Source organism: Tasmannia lanceolata, unplaced genomic scaffold (assembly GCF_043159265.1).
Source record: "Tasmannia lanceolata isolate RefF3 unplaced genomic scaffold, GAP_Taslan_0.1 ptg000029l, whole genome shotgun sequence".
Taxonomy (NCBI): domain Eukaryota; kingdom Viridiplantae; phylum Streptophyta; class Magnoliopsida; order Canellales; family Winteraceae; genus Tasmannia; species Tasmannia lanceolata.
The window spans coordinates 5,686,302-5,702,031 of NW_027518706.1; the positions used below are offsets into that span (position 1 = coordinate 5,686,302).

Consider the following 15,730-nt stretch of genomic DNA (forward strand, 5'->3'; position numbering starts at 1 on the left):
AAACGATTTCTACACATGTGTGTAGAGAGTTCTCTACACATTAGTAACGTTATTCCAGCCTTTTAACAGCAGCCCTTAGATTAAAGTGATCTCAACCATACGTTTATATACAGGAGGGCATCGAGCAAAGCCCAAAAACGAAAGAAAAAAACCCAAAAATGGCGTCTCCTCCTCTCTTTCTCTGAAACCCTAGCCTCAGCTCCTCACTGCTTTTGGTGAAACCCAAAAATCTCGTCTCCTCGCCCTCGTTTCACCCTCATCTCCTTGCCTCTCCTTCTTGGGTTTCCACCTCCTTCCCCAGGTAAGGGTGAAACCCAAAAAATAACTAGGGTTTCTTCTCTTAGAACGAAACAGAGAGAAGAACAGGGGTGAGGATCTCCTTCGTTATCTTCGTCTCCTCGCTGAAACCGTCTCTCTCTCTCTCTCTCTCTCTCTCTCTCTCTCTCTCTCTCTCTATTGCTTTTCTTATTTGTATATATATCTCTCAATAGTCATCAATCTTTTTAGCAACAGATTTCATGCTTTTTTGGGTTTTTTTCTCTTCCCTTTCTGTGAATATTTGTGCATGTATCTGTATATGACACAGTAGAGGGGAGAGATCATACAATTTCTCAGTCAATCTATTAATACCCATCACTTAATTTATTTTCAGGGCTCGTTCTCTTCGTCTCCTCGCTGAAACCGTCGCCCTCATCTCCTCGGGTGAGGATCTCCTTCACCAGGTAAGTCCTTCTCCACCCCTTTCTTTCTTTTTCCATTATTTTTTGCTAAAAGAGGAAGAATCGGGCCTAAAAAAACCTGGTTTTTAAGGAGGTGGAAACCCGAGATGGTTTGAGAAGGAGATGAGGGCGAAACAAGGAAAAATCGGGCGTCCCAAATCTCACCCTCTACCCTCTACCCAAATCTCACCCTCCCACTTCTCACCCTCTACCCATTCGTGCCCTCCCAAATCTCTCCTCCCATCTGCCCTAACCCTTTCTCTCCACCCCTTTCTTTCTTTTTCCATTTTTTTATGCTAAAAGAGGAAGAATCGGGCCTAAAAAAACCCGATTTTGAGGACATGTTTTAAGCCTAAAAAAACCTAGTTTTTAAGCATGCAAAAAACCAGGTTTCCTTGTTTTCCCTTGTCTCATATTTGGATTTTCATGCTTTTCATCTGCACACTTAAAACTTGGTTTTTTGGGTGCCTAAGCAAAGCCCCAAATTGAAAAGTATATAGAGTGGAAACCTTCATTAAACAGTGAAGAGATAGCTCCTACGGGTAAATCAGAATTAAACTGTCATAAATTGATATAACCCAAGGTAAATGGCTCTAAGTTCCTAGTTGTTTGGCTGGGTTAAAAGAATTCTGGCCACGATTCTACCTTGTTAAACAACATTACCGAGAGTGGGTGGTTTTTAATTGGTTCAAAAATCTTATAATGAAGTTTGGCTGCTGTCATTAATCAAGAAATTGAAACGGCTTTCAGTTGGATTGGTTGTGTCTCTCCTCATGATGATGCATTGTTCAAAAATGGTGTTACAATGCAAAAATGGTTGTGTCTCTCCTCATGTGTCACTCCTCATGATGATGCATACATGTCTTCTGATTTGCTATTGTTTCTTACATACATATGTTCTATATTTTTTGTGAACATCATTTAATGGATGTTTAGTTTATGTTGTTTATTTTTTGTGGGTTTCAAAGAGGATTTTTTGTGAACATCATTTAATGGATGTTCTGTTCATGTTGTTTATTTTTTGTGGGTTTCAAAGAGGATTTTTTGTGAACATCATTTAATTGATTTTCTGTGACATTTGAAGTGGAAATATGGGATATGTTCTGATTGTGTTTCCATGGCCGCAATGAAACCTTATTTACATTCAAATCATTGTGGTTTTATTGATATTGTTATTCATTTGTTAATAGCTGAGAGGTTTAAGGATATCTAACCAATTCTTCTTCATTCATGAGGATATTTGGCATGATCTAATTTTTATATATACGTAACCAATTCTTTTACTTATGATGAAATCCCTGTTTTTTTTTGTGCAGATAGTTAAGATTAATCGATGGCGTCGTCTACTGAGAGTGATGGTAGTTCAACTGTGGTGAATTGTGAGTGTCAAAAGAAAGCCTGTATCAGAATAACTAAGTCAGCTAAGAATGGAAACCGAGGATGGCCCTACTACACATGTGGATTTGTTGTAAGTAAAAATTCAATACGTTTCAATACGTGTGATTTTATTTCTTGACCAAATTTCAAATTCTTAAAGCTCATACAACACACAGGAACTTGGCATCAAGAAGTGTGAGTATTTCCGTTCGTGTCAAAATGATGTTGACGACAACGAATTTCGTTTGAGGAGGGACAACATGATTGCAAATCAACGTCTACAAAGGTTGGAGAGCAAGGTTGCTGAATTGAAGGTGTTGGTGCAACAGGGACGTGAAGCCGTTAAAGTGGTCGAGAATGAAACTGGGTGGATTAAAGTTATGGGTGTTGTGGTTTTTTTCCTTTTTTTTTTTTTAATGAATGTAGCACTAAGTGAGGTGGGAAGAATGAAAGAGTCTCAATCATATTGTAACAGACATCATCTCTTGTAATGCTTTGCTTGTATAGTTGTAAGCTTCATATGCTTTCGCCATGGTTGCACTTGTAAATGCTTTAACCACAATCCAATGCTTTGAGACTTCCAGCTTTGCCACTTTGTGAAGCTTTTTCCATATGTAAATCTACCTGGTCAGTGAGGAGAGTCACATTTGAACCACCTGCCAGTGCAACAATTCTGAATTTATCTGGGTTATCAGCCACAATGTCCAATGTCTGAAATCACCAAATCCAGATGATTTTTAAACAGTTAAAGAATAAAAAACTTTGGCAATAGCTAATAGGATCCGTTAAAAATAAACAAAGACAAGCATACTTTCGAGGGATGAGAAGCTAATAAAGGGTGAAATTGTTTCAGGGACCTCCCTGTATAACATTGGTCAGGTAAGTCCCGGGACGAAGCACAAAATATGACTATTTTCATCACGTGAAAATCGCATATTTTCCATGTTTGGGTGAAATTGTTTTAGTAAGATCAGGATTGGGATTCTATACATAAGGTATGTTGGTAAACCTTTTGGGATATATAGTTCTTTTTAATCTTCAAATATAGTGGAAGCTCTTGGATAGCCTTTGCTTGTGGATGTAGTCACAAAGCTTTTTGAACCTTGTAAATCTCTTGTGTTTCCAATTTGTATTTTTCATTTAATTTCTATGTTTATTTACGCTTCCATTGAATCCTAGATTGACATTTTCAACAGCTATAAACCTTTGGGGTTTCTAATGGGCTTTATAGAACTTAGGTATTGTTTGGTTAAAGATTATGGAAATCTCATTTGAATTCCCTCTTATCATGTTTTTAATCTAATGGGCTTCTAGTACTTGGGTAGTGTTTCGGTTAAGATTATGGAAACTCATTCAAATTCTGAGAATTGATTCTCTAAGAATCAGTTCTATGACAAATTAATAACCACATTGATTTGCTTGACCACCTTGGTTAGTGTTTTCCATGTAATAACCACCTTGATTTGCTTGACCACATCTAGTCTCTTCATCACATGAAGCTTTGCAACCTTGTGAATGCGTCTGTTTTTTCTATGCAGGTTGAGCAACTCTATAAAGACCAAAGCACTCTAGCCGCATATGATCTGTTGGACCATTTCTGCGAATTCATCATCTTACAGCTTCCCTATATTCGCAGACATAGGTATTATTAATATAATTATCTGACAAATAAGTTGAGATTCTCTTCCTGATAGTTGACAGCTAAGCTCTTGCTGAGAAAATGACCCTTCAGATTGATCAGAACTCCATGACTTTAATGGTCTGAACTCACTATCGTCATGTCCCTTGTCTTTCTGTCAGGAATGTCCATCTTGTGTTTATGAATGCTGAGTTACTTAGAATTGCCATAAATCGAAAGGTTGAGATTATAATTTCTTCATCAGAAAATGAGTAAGCCAGATTCAATTTGCCCCTATATCTGTTCCAGTGGATGGATGCAATATATGGTCGTTTACCTTGAATGAGAAGACACCTAGAGGAAAGCAATTTTTTTTAGGTTAAATAAGGATTAACCCATTCCTCACATCCAAAAAGAAAGAAGCTCCAATGAGCTGTGTGGAGCAAAAAAGTGAAACATCATATCCTGTCATCAAAACCTATAGAAGCCACCTCAACTTGATGGTTCAGTAGTTTAAAGTCTCTAGCAAATCCTTCTTTACAGGTCTTACAACATAGAAACTAAGTAGAACTACATAGGCCAGAATTTCTACACTTTTTTTTCTTCAATTTACCTCCAGGGCTCTAATCAGATTGCTCCATGGTTACCACCTATCTGATGCAGAATGGCATCGATTTCATCGCCGTCTTCCATTTCCAGCTGCAATTCAGGAGAAGAGCAACAGAAAATTGGTAGATAGGTAAAGCCCAATACAAATCAAATGATTGAATTTAAAGAGAAGAAAGAGAGAAAAATAAGCCTACCTCGTATGGGGTCTGCTCTCCACGCAACCAATGTCCATCAAATAAGAACGCAATGGAATTGAAATCTACTGACTGTCGATCACAGTATGCATTCATGAGCTTCCGTAGCTGGGTGCTGCGCTTGATCCTAAAAAAGACCTCATTCCCATCCTACGGTCAAAATTATGAAATCTGTTAGAAGTGAAACAAGATATGGCACACAGATAAAAAAAGGATGGCCAATCATTTTGCACGAGTTTTAATTAAAAAGAATAGAGGCATTATGATTGTTTCAATAAATCTATTAGAAGTAGATTTGATTGTAAACACTTACTCAGTGCACTCCAACGGTGGTCCTCCTCCTCGCCAACTCTAACCTCTTCCTATATAACCTTCGTTGTAGTCATCTATATGAGAAACATATTATAAACCTTCCAATTTGGAAAAAATTATTACAAACACATTGAGATTTAAAAACATACCTCTTCCTCGGGTATGTTTTTGCACGTGGTCGCATAAAGGCCTTTTTCTCCACATTTTTTACACGTCCTTTGCTGCTTCGGTTGAGATTGAGAGGCCTCCACTGGAGATTTAAACCTTGTAGCATTTTTTGGCCGACCCTTGGTTCTCACAACTTGAGGGTCGTGAATACGTATCTCGAGAGGATAGTTGGATTGTACTTGACTGCCACTGCTTTCCAATACACTCTCCTTGTCTTTCTTTGCTTGTTCGCGTTCCGCCACCCACACATTTAAGTCTTCTTCCATCTTCTTCAAAATGCTCTTCTTTCTCGGGTGTTCATCTAGTACTTTATAAACCCTTGATGTAATGCACCATCTCTCAAATGAAGTTACTTCGTCACTATCTCCTATGCTTGTAGATGCAAAACTATTCACTTGATATCTCGCCCCAATTGTCCACCTATTTAAGAGATATCGCTCAGGAATAGAACCTAAACGCCTCATATCCATTATGCGAAGTATGTGTCTACATAGAATCCCTGCGGTCTCACATCGCACACTCACATGTAGCATTAACACATTCCGATACATCATATATAACCTTGTAACTCTTCCATTCCTCCTCATTACGCATTCTTACCTTGTATTCAGTGACGTTCCCATTCTCACTCTCCTTGTCCTCCCAACAATCAATACTCGCTAGAAATTGAAGTTGGAACAAGTCAAAAAATTTCCTAGTATAACACTTTGCAGCATCTGCTTCCAATGTGCTCTTTGTCTTCAATACTGCATGTGATGATTTAGTCCTCCAATCCTCTTCAGCTTCCTTTTTCCGCCGATCCACAAGTGCCTTTTCATATTGTACCACGAATTCTTCTAAAGTGGTACTTTGCTTAACAAATCCATCGAAGAAAGCATTAATGCTTTCGCTTCGTGCACTTGAAGTCATTCCAGCTGTGAATGTGTCTCTAAAGTAAGCAAGAACCCAGTGCATTCGTAAATCCCACATCTTACATAACCAATGTCTTTCATCTAAATTATATTTCTCCACCAACGCTCCCCATTCCTTCTCACTGTCGGCTTTGTGTTTCCTATAAAACCAATGGTTGTATTCCTTATAAAACTGACTAGTTGCATCTCGCATGTCTGGAACATGCTCAACTAGATACCTACTAATGTGCCAAGAGCAAAAGCGATGGCGTGTATTTGGAAAAACATGCCTAATCGCGTTTCTCATCGCCCCATCCATATCAGTTATTATACACCCTGGAGCTTTGTTAAACATGCATTTTAACCACTGTCGAAACAACCAACTGAATGTCTCCTCCGTCTCATCTACTAGGAGGGCACAACCAAAAAGTGTAGACTGTCTGTGGTGGTTTACGCCGGTAAATGGTGTAAACGGCATCCTATACCTGTTCGTCTTATAAGTGACGTCAAAAACAATTATGTCGCTAAAGGCTAGGTATGCCTCTCTGGCCCTCGAATCTGCCCAAAACATCGATCTCAGGTTTCCATCAACATCTATCTCCATGGCAAACTCAAAATTCGGATGTTCCGCTCGTTTCTATTGGAACTGATTAGCTACTGTGGCAGCTTCTCGTCCCATGTTGTTAGCCCTATGTGCTCTCAAATGAGACGACACCTGATCTGGTGTGAGAGCACTAGATGAACCATCATTTGAAGCGTTAATTGCCCTTGCAATGCCAGAAGGACCAAACCCATCAATGTGCATTTTATCCATCAAGTTTTTACATGAGGCTTTCTTATGTAATGTATTATGTGAATGGTGCAATTGTGTCTTCAATGGAGATGTAAGATCATGGCAATGTTCTTCTATAAAAATTCTAACTTTCAACTTATCCTCTTTTGTCAAATTGATCTCCATCTTTGCCTCGCAACCCTCTCTTGTTTCACGATGCCGCTTCACATCCATCCCAATCTGTCTCTTATCATTAGGATTTCTCAATCCCTCTTTATCACATACATAACTCTTCCTTATAGGTTCACCTGTTTTGATCGACCTATTGGTCCTGCCTTTTCGAATCCCAAAACATGTAGTCAACGCATATGAGTTATAGAATGCATAGGCATCTTCACAATTATCAAAAAGCTGGCCTTCAAAAGGTTTGCTAGCTAAAACACTCGCCGCATCATCCTTATTAGGCGTTTCTGAGGTACCAGTACCGCCCTCGTCATTATCAACCCAACCTAGCGGTTCCTCTTCATCACCCATCTCTAATCTATTTCCCTCATCAACACATAACCTATCGGCTTGCGACAATGTATCATCAGCCATAATTAATCTATTTTCATCAACCTCCACAATAGACAGCCCAAACGGATCCATATACTCTAAAGGAGGATCAAAAAACCTGAAGATGCAAGTGATCGACCATACAAACTCAAAAAACATCGAATCGAGATAAACATGTAACTTCAAAATTTAGAAAATTGCAAATTGATGAGATAAGTAAGTAAATAGAAACCGTAAAGATGAATCTCACACCAAAAACCACCATCATAAGAAACCAAAAACCAAGAAGTCTATATAGTAGCTACTTATAGAAAGCATTGGTTCATCTACAACTCCTATTACCACAGAGTATCTTAGATTGGGTTAAAAGTTTTAGACAGAGATATAGGGTCCATAATACACCTCAAAATAAACCAATCATCAGTATAATATAGTTGTGAAACCCTAACCAAATCCCCCTAAAATAGTGAAAAACACATTAAAAAACCAACATCACAACCCAAAAATCATTTATAAACAATATCAGTGGAGAACAATATTGATTGAAAAAAATCAGTTGAGAACAATATCAGTTTGAGAACAATATCAGTTGATGACAATATCAATATCAGTTTAGAACAAAATCCATAAACTCATATTGTTCTCAACTGAAAATAAAATCCATCAACTCATATCATTTGTGAACAATATTGGTTCAGACAAAGTAAAGCGATTCTTCGCTTAAAAAACCCCATAGACCCACAACTCCAAACAGTAGATGGAAAAATCTTTGCTGGTTTCATTGCCTGTAAGGAAGTAATTTACTTTGCTTAAAACCCCATACCCCATACCCCTATAACAGAGCTTCTATTATGTCTATTCAACACAGATTTTTTGTCAGGCATTTTTATAAGTAGATGAAGCCGGCATGTTTACAAGTAGATGAAGCCATGACAAATTTTTTTTATCCCACACAACCACAAAATCTACACACGATTTTTTATTTTTTATGATAAATTAGTTTGAGCGGTGGAGAGAAAGGGTTAGGGCAGATGGGAGGAGAGATTTGGGAGGGCACGAATGGGTAGAGGGTGAGATTTGGGTAGAGGGTAGAGGGTGAGATTTGGGAGGCCCGATTTTTCCTCTTTTCGCCCTCATCTCCTTCTCAAACCATCTCGGTTTCCACTTCCTTAAAAACCAATTTTTTTAGGCCCGATTCTTCCTCTTTTAGCAAAAAAAAATGGAAAAATAAAGAAAGGGGTGGAGAAGGACTTACCTGGTGAAGGAGATCCTCACCCGAGGAGATGAGGGCGACGGTTTCAGCGAGGAGACGAAGAGAACGAGCCCTGAAAATAAATTAAGTGATGGGTATTAATAGATTGACTGAGAAATTGTATGATCTCTCCCCTCTGCTGTGTTATATACAGATACATGCACAAATATTCACTGAAAGGGAAGAGAAAAAAACCCAAAAAAGCATGAAATCTGTTGCTAAAAAGATTGATGACTATTGAGAGATATATATACAAATAAGAAAAGCAATAGAGAGAGAGAGACGGTTTCAGCGAGGAGACGAAGATAACGAAGGAGATCCTCACCCCTGTTCTTCTCTCTGTTTCGTTCTAAGAGAAGAAACCCTAGTTATTTTTTGGGTTTCACCCTTACCTGGGGAAGGAGGTGGAAACCAGAGAAGGAGAGGCGAGGAGATGAGGGCGAAACGAGGGCGAGGAGACGAGATTTTTGGGTTTCACCAAAAGCAGTGAGGAGCTGAGGCTAGGGTTTCATAGAAAGAGAGGAGGAGACGCCATTTTTGGGTTTTTTTCTTTCGTTTTTGGGCTTTGCTTGATGCCCTCCTGTATATAAACGTATGGCTGAGATCACTTTAATCTAAGGGCTGCTGTTAAAAGGCTGGAATGACGTTACTAATGTGTAGAGAACTCTCTACACACATGTGTAGAAACCGTTTCCTCTATATATATATATATATATATATATATATATATATATATATATATATATATATATATATATATATAGAGAGAGAGAGAGAGAGAGAGAGAGAGAGAGAGAGGAAACTGTTGGTGAGCTTAAGCGCACCAAACTTATGGTGCGCTTAAGCTCCCCAATCACATGGGTCCCACAGCTCCATAGGTGATCGAAACCATTCATTTGCAAGGCCTAATCATAGATAGGGTGTGTACCAAAAATCAGCTCCATAGGATCATCCTAACCCCTCCATTTGTGGAGGACAAAAATGGGCAGATTTGTGGACAAACACTGTCTGTCCATTTTGTCCTCCACAAATGGAGGGGTTAGGATGATCCTATGGAGCTGATTTTTGGTACACACCCTATCTATGATAAGGCCTTTCAAATGAATGCTTTGGATCATCCTAACAAAGTGGGCCCCCATGTGATTGGGCGCTTAAGCGCACCATAACTTTGGTGAGCTTAAGCGCACCAACAGTTTTCTCATATATATATATATATATATATATATATATATATATATATATATATAGAGAGAGAGAGAGGGAGAGAGAGAGAGAGAGAGAGAGAGAGACTAGAAACACTTTCCTATATATATATATATATATATACTAGTGAAAAAACCCGTGTGATGCACGGGGGGACAATAAAAATAGAAGGGTATTATTCGATGAGAGGAAAAAAAACTTGAGATGTAAGCAAATTACACAAAAAAATTATCAACTTTTATTGATAATTAAAAGTTGATTCAAATTACATAAAAAAATAATATATTTCAAATATTTTTGAAAAATGTAAGCAAAATGTAAAAAGGAAAAAAATAAACTAAAAGAATTAGTTGGAAAGATGAAGAGTGCTCAAATTAAACAGACCCCCTGGGGAAACTCAAGATGCCAATCAGGTGGGGACATGAAAAAACAACCATAGATCTAAGAAGCCGCCAAATAAAAAGAAAACACACAGTGAGGTAACTATGAAGTGAAAATCAGCGAAGTATTTCAGAACCACAACAAAGTATTTAAGAACCAGAGAGTGAAATTCATAAAAAAGAAGAAAAAAAGAGGAACAGATCATCCTAGAAAACAATCCTGATGCCCATAAGGGTGGTCTTCAAGGTGATGCCAAATAATTCATAGAGAGGACAAACGCAAATAATTTCAATTTAAAATATGGTAAATATAATGGTCAATACTTAATTATGCCATGGTTTATTGTGGAAGCTCACGACATTATGGCAAGTCCATGATCCCATGCCCGTGGGGATGTTGGAGGTGCAAACTATCCTTAGCTTGCCTTGGCTGAAAAAGAAAGGATATTGAAGCAAAGCAGACAATAAACACAATGTATAGACCATAGTTCCACATATCCCTGTCATCAGATTTGTGAGCGAATATACAAAACCAAGATCAAAAGCAGAACAAAACAGAGGAGGAGATAGAAAAGAATTTGGGAAGAAAATAAAGCAACAAAAAAAAGCAGACAATCATTTAAAAAAAAAAAAGACTATAAACACAATGGATATGCCATAGTTCGACATTTTTCGTAGCCTTTCATTTTAAAAAGCTACTATGTATTAAAAGGGAAAATAACCCAAATTGGGTACAATTTTCAATCCAATAAATCAATTTAAAACATTCTAAATTTACCAAAATCTATGTATCCTAAGCTTAAAAATGAACATCAACAGAAACCTCTCCAATAATACTTCCAGTAAAAAAAATTACATTTAGAATGCGTACATTTCCTATTCCAACAACTGGAAATGCCAAAAAAAAAAAAACCAAGCTGGGTAACGTTTCCCATTTTCCAAAATCCTTAATGCCATCAAAGCAATGTGCGCAAGATAATAAAAAAATCCGACTAGGTAAATAATTTTTACCCAATATAGCCAAACCAAAACATTATCAGAACCATGGTTTTAAATTTCGGCCGAAATCCTAAATTTCGAGAAAATGTCATTTTTATTTTTTTAACAAAAGAAGTGTTACAAAATTTAGGGCTAAATTTCGGAAATTCGGTCCAGAATTTCGATCTGAAATACCAAATTTCGGATTTCGCCGAAATTTTGGATTTCAGTGGGTCCGAAATTGGTACCGAAACTGAAATTTAAAACCTTGGTCAGAACTCAGAACTAAAACCAGAATATCAATGTAAAAACTGAAAGTTCACTTCCGATCTTTCTTATTCCATGAATTGAAAAAATCGTGGAATATCTATGTGATATTTCTATTAAGATAGGGAGCAGATCTTCCAAAACTAACTTAATTATAGAGTATCAAGACAGTGACAATTTGTCTGAGTGGCTTTTGTCGACATAAATGGAGAGCATATCAATACAAAATATACAAAACTTTCTTCCAAGTTCCTTAACATCATAAAAGAGAATGTAATCAAGCTTAATCCCTCTCTCTCTCTAAAATCAAGACTCAATTTGACCTAACAAAGATTAGAGATTATCATATCTTGGACAACCTGAATATGACCCCATGCCACCCCTATATATTCTGTAACTCAAAGGCTGTACATATTAAAAACAAGTTGATAATTATAACTTCTGCAACATCAACTAACTCATGCCAAGTAATAACATATAACTAAAAATTCATAGTACAAAAAAGAAGGGTTGGGCATGTATATATAAATGTAAAAATTATACCATCTCTAAGGCCACCAAATTAATGTTGGACAACTGTATCCTAACAACAGAAGCTGATCGTCCTGCAGATCGTAAAGAAATCCTCCAGAGCAAAGTTTAAGCAATGAAAATTCATAAATGTTGATGTAGTGAACTTAAAGAAAGTAGCTAACTTAAAGAAATTAGCAAGTCGATAAAAGAAAAATGAAAATGAAAAGAAGAATAATACAGGGCTTTCTTCAGCAAGTAATTATGTAGGACCTAACAATGTGGAAATTAGTGTGAAGATCTGAATCAAAACAGAGGGTTTGAACCAAAAGAGAGCATTCAAAACATAAGATTTTAGATAAAATATTTGATAGCCTTGTCCTTCATCACAAAGCTGTTAGTGTTCAATACAATATGAACACCATCAACAGATCTTGGCGATTCAACATTGAGAAAATCACAGAACAATAGGGATTGAATTGAGATAAAAAAAAATCATACCGGAAGGCATGAATCGGGTTTTTCTTTCTCTCTGAGTTTCTCTTCGCTACACAACCGTCGGTGATGGGGACCAGTTTCTTTCTCTTCAAGCGTGGATTCCCAAAGATTGAAACAAATTTGTTGTAAGCAAATAGGACCCAAGAGTTCCCTTTTATAAGCGTTTGTGGGAAAAGATGCGACTCCTCATCGCGCCGATCCCTCTCCCCAAACGTCTCTTTTTTTCAAACGTTTATACCTTTTCACACCAAATGATCTTGACCGTCGATCTTGCAACAGCCATATCCACCGTTAGGATTATTTCCTAACATTCTCCCACTTGGCTAGCAAGATCTTTGAGCCAAACATAAGGATCATAACTTTAAATTAGTTAGTTAATAAACACAACATTCCGTTTAGCAAAAACTACAAAAACTAAACCATGTAACCATTGGGTCACCAACTCTACCCAATAGCCTACCCCATGATTATATTATTAGTAATTCTTACTAACATGAATGTAAAAGCATACATGTATAAGATGTAAACATGGTCCAAAATAGTCATACAGACACATTCTACCTCTTATTAACAATCCATTTACAAAATGTGCACGAAATGGAGCGGTAGAAAATAATCATAATATATATCAGAATCATAAAATATAACGTGATCACAACAGTGTATCTCAATACCAAATCCAGACTCTCACTATCATAGGCTATCAAAAGTGTCAACCAATCCCATGCGCGCTACATGCTCTTTAAAGAGCTTTGGTGACAAGCCTTTAGTCAAGGGATCCGCCAACATATGTTCGGTGCTTATGTATTCCACAGATACACGCTAATTCTGAACTCTTTCCCTCAGAACAAGATACTTTAGATCTATATGCTTCGAGCCGTCTCCAGACTTGTTTTTCTTGGAAAAAAAGCCGCAACGGAATTATCACAGAGAAGTTTCAGCGGCCTCTCAATAGAATCAATCAAATTAAGCTCTGAAAGAAAATTTCGCAGCCATAAGGCGTGAGCCGAAGCCTCCGAACATGAAATAAATTCTGCCTCCATAGTGGATGAAGCCGTCATTCTCTGCTTGACGCTTCTCCAAGAAATAGGTCCTCCTGAAAGCATAAAAATATAACCAGAAGTGGACCGATGGGTGTCCCGACAACCAGCGAAGTCGGAATCAGAATAGCCAATCACCTCAAGGCTATCCGATCTCCTAAATGTGAGCATGTAATCTGAAGTCCCTCGCAGGTAACGCATAACCTTTTTGGCTGCCTTCCAGTGATCCAGACCTGGGTCACTTTGGTATCTACCATGCATGCCAACTGCAAATGAAATATCTGGACGGGTACAGACCTGAGCATACATGAGACTACCAACAGCGGAAGCATACGGAATATGTCTCATCTCATCCCGTTCCAGTGCGTTCCTGGGACATTGTAACTGACTGAATACATCGCCCTTAACTATAGGGCAAGAATAGGGGAGCACCTCTCCATGCTGAATCTCTTAAGGACTTTTTCTATATAGGTCTTCTGAGACAATCCCAACAATCCTCTAGTCCTATCTCGATGAATCTCTATTTGTATAACATAGGAAGCTTCACCAAGATCTTTCATATCAAAATTCCTTGAGAGGAATTGTTTTGTTTCTTTCAGCATGCCTAGGTTACTACTGGCAAGTAGTATATCATCAAGTAGTATATCATCAACATATAACACTAGGATGATGAATCGACTCCCACTAACCTTAAGATATATGCATTGATCTACAGCATTTTCCTTGAACCCAAAACTAGACACTACCTCATGAAATTTCAGATACCACTGCCTAGAAGCCTGCTTAAGTCCGTAAATGGACTTTTTAAGCCTACTGCCTAGGTGCTCTTCTCTCTCAGCCTTAAAACCTTCAGGCTGAATCATATAGACATCCTCATGAAGATCACCATTTAAAAATGCAGTCTTCACATCCATCTGGTGTAACTCTAAGTTATAATGAGTCACCAAAGCCATGACTATCCTCAAAGAATCTTTCCTTGATACTGGAGAGAAAGTCTCTTTGAAATCTATTCCCCCTTTCTGAGTGAACCCCTTAGCGACTAGTCTGGCCTTATATCTTTCAATACCGCCCTTAGAGTCTCTTTTGGTCTTGAAGACCCATTTACAGCCTACAGGCTTGACCCCTTTAGGTAACTCGGTGAGTTCCCAGACACAGTTCTTTTCCATCGAGAGCAACTCATCCTTCATGGCTTGAAGCCACTGAGCTGATCGGTCGCTTTTTATGGCCTGACCAAATGAAAGTGGATCATTATCCATTTCACCGTGGTAGTCACACTCGTTTAGATAGACAACATAGTCATCAGAGATGGCTGACCTCCTTTCTCTTTGTGACCTACGCACAGATTGCTCAGCGACAATCGTTGCTGGAGCATCAGGAATGTGGGGCAAAACCTCCAATGTGCCATCTGGTGCATCAATATCCTCAGGTGGAGGAATCGACACTACTCTTTCTTGGATTATCGGTATTGGAACAAATATCCGGTTCTCCTCAAAAGTAAGTGACCTAGGCACAGAACTCCCACTGAGATCACCATCCTCTAAGAATACAGCATATCTAGTCTCTACAACCCGGGTGCTATGAGTAGAACTATAGAACCTATAACCCTTAGACCGTACAGAGTAACCTATGAAGTAACAAGAGATGGTCCTACCGTCTAACTTTCTCAACTGTGAGTTATATATTTTGGCTTCAGCCATACAGCCCCAAACATGCAAATATCCTAGCTTAGGCTTTTTACCGGCCCATAACTCATAAGGGGTCTTAGCCACAGCTATACTCGGTACACGGTTTAGGATATGAACGGCTGTTTTCAATGCTTCTCCCCACAAGGACTCAGGCAATGGTGAATTGCAAATCATGCTCCTCACCATATCCATAAGAGTACGGTTTCGTCTCTCAGCAACACAATTTTGCTCAGGTGTACCTGGCATCGTGTACTGAGCGACAATACCGTTCTCTTGTAGGTAAAGTGCGAACGCACCTGGACTGCGGCCCGTATCGGAATATCTGCCATAGTACTCCCCACCTCTATCGGACCTCACAACCTTAATCTTCCGGTCAAGTTGTAACTCAATCTCAGCCTTATAGATCTTAAAGGTATCCAGTGCTTCCGAATTTTCTTTGATGAGATAGACGTAGCTAAAACGAGAAAAGTCATCGATAAAGGTAATGAAATATCTCTCGCCACTTAGGGCAGGAGTAGGAAATGGCCCACAGATATCAGTGTGAATAACTTCTAACAGGTCGGTACTCCTAGTGGCGCCCTTCTTACTAGTTTTGGTTTGTTTACCCTTAAGACACTGCCTACAAGTCCCGAAATCAGAAAAGTCAAGAGGAGGAAGAACTCCATCCTTCACTAGTCTTTCCATACGACTAATGGAAATGTGG

At 38.4% G+C, this 15,730-nt stretch overlaps 1 pseudogene; it reads right to left on the reverse strand.

The window, feature by feature from the left end:
• Positions 1-5,504: 5,504 nt before the first annotated feature.
• Positions 5,505-6,491, reverse strand: LOC143858963 (protein FAR1-RELATED SEQUENCE 5 pseudogene; annotated as a pseudogene).
• Between the last annotated feature and the right edge of the window lie 9,239 nt (positions 6,492-15,730).